Here is a 1,627-nt window from a genome sequence, read left to right as displayed (position 1 = left end):
ACCTGCCGGTCACGGAGTCAGAAGGTCCATCCGTGGCTGCTGGGCACGGGCAAAGGACAGCGGCTAGTGACTGCTGTGGGGTGTAGCCTGCTCTTGGGTCCTGAGAACATTCTGGAACTGCACAACTCTGAATTGACAGAACCACTGTGCTGCCTGTTGGAAGCAGGTGACTAAGGTGAGCAGATCAGATCTCAAAGCTGTTTAAAGGCTGGCCTTTATCAAGGCTTTTAGAATGTAGTCTCTGGGGTCGGCGCTGTGGCACAGCAGGGTAAAGCCTTGGCCTGAAGCGCCGGCATCCCATATGGGTGCCGGTTCTAGTCCCGGCTGCTCCTCTTCCAATCCAGCTCTCTGCTATGGCCTGGGAAAGCAGTAAAAGATGGCCCAAGTGGTTGGGCCCCTGCACCCACGTGGGAGACCCAGAAAAAACTCCTGGCTTCGGATCAGTGCAGCTCCAGCCATTGCAGCCAATTGGAGAGTGAACCAGCAGATGGAACATTTCTTTCTGTAACTCTGTTTTTCAAATAAATAAAAATCTTTCAAGGAAAAAAAAATGTAATTTCTCATTTGCTGTGGACATGACCATAAAAGATTTTCCACCAGGCTTCCTCTGTTACCGTGCTAGCTTTCAGCCCATTAGGAACATTGGGATGGGGGTGGGGATCAAGAAAAAAAATAAAAGCTGTTAAAAAGGCAGGGGATGGAGAAAGGATCATAAACCCTTAGCAGCTGCCAAGGTCACAGCCTCGAGGAGGGGCTCTCAGGCCTCCTGGACCACGGCCCTGACTGGCCAGCCCCACTGGGCGGCAGAGGGAGGGTCACGTGGTGAGGCAGGAAGCAGAGAGACCCGGGCCACTCAACTCTTTGTTTGTTTTAATATTCATTTATTTAAAAGAGTTATGGAAAGACAGAGAAAGGGAGATCTTCCATCTGCTGGTTCACTCCCCAAATGGCTGCAAAAGCTGGAGCTAGACCGATTTGAAGCCAGGAGCTTCTTCCTGGTTTCCCACATGGGTGCAGGAGACCAAGGACTTGGGCTGTCTTCTGGTGTTTTCCATGGCCATAGTAGAGAGCTGGATCGGAAGAGGAGCAGCCTGGACTTGAACCAGCCCCCATACAGGATGCAGGGACCATAAGTGGCGGTTTTATCCACTATGCCACAGCTCCAGGCCCCCATTGAACTTCTGTAAGCAACCTTTTAGGCCAGTGCTGTGGCACAGCATGTGTAACAGCTGCCTGCAGTGCCAGCATCCCATGTGGGCACTGGTTCAAGTCCCAGCTGTTCCACTTTCGATCCAGCTCCCTGCTAATATGCAGAAGACAGCCCAAAGCCTTGGGTCTCTCCCCTGCCTCACCACGTGGGAGACCCAGATCAAGCTCCTGGCTCCCGGCTTTGGACAGGCCCAGCTCCGGCTGTTGCAGCCATTTGGGGAGTGGGCCAGCAAATGGAAGATCTGTCTCTGTAAAACTGCCTTTCAAATAAATAAATATTTAAAAACAGCACATGATTCCTAGTACCCTGGCACTGCCGGGAGCGAGCAGTTCTCGTGGCTGTGCCATGAGCTGCAGCACCCAGCCAGCCAGCCTTCCCACTGGCCTGTCCCCCCCCCCCCCCCGACTCCACAGCTCC

At 53.2% G+C, this 1,627-nt stretch overlaps 1 non-coding gene across 1 annotated transcript; it reads left to right on the top strand.

Moving 5' to 3' along the window:
- The first annotated feature begins 529 nt into the window (after positions 1-529).
- On the top strand, positions 530-645 carry LOC133767376 (small nucleolar RNA SNORA32). Its single transcript, XR_009866860.1, has one exon. It is a non-coding gene; the product is annotated as a small nucleolar RNA SNORA32 (small nucleolar RNA).
- Positions 646-1,627: the final 982 nt, after the last annotated feature.

Source organism: Lepus europaeus, chromosome 9 (genome assembly GCF_033115175.1).
Source record: "Lepus europaeus isolate LE1 chromosome 9, mLepTim1.pri, whole genome shotgun sequence".
Classification (NCBI taxonomy): domain Eukaryota; kingdom Metazoa; phylum Chordata; class Mammalia; order Lagomorpha; family Leporidae; genus Lepus; species Lepus europaeus.
This window is presented reverse-complemented; position numbering and strand designations above follow the sequence as displayed.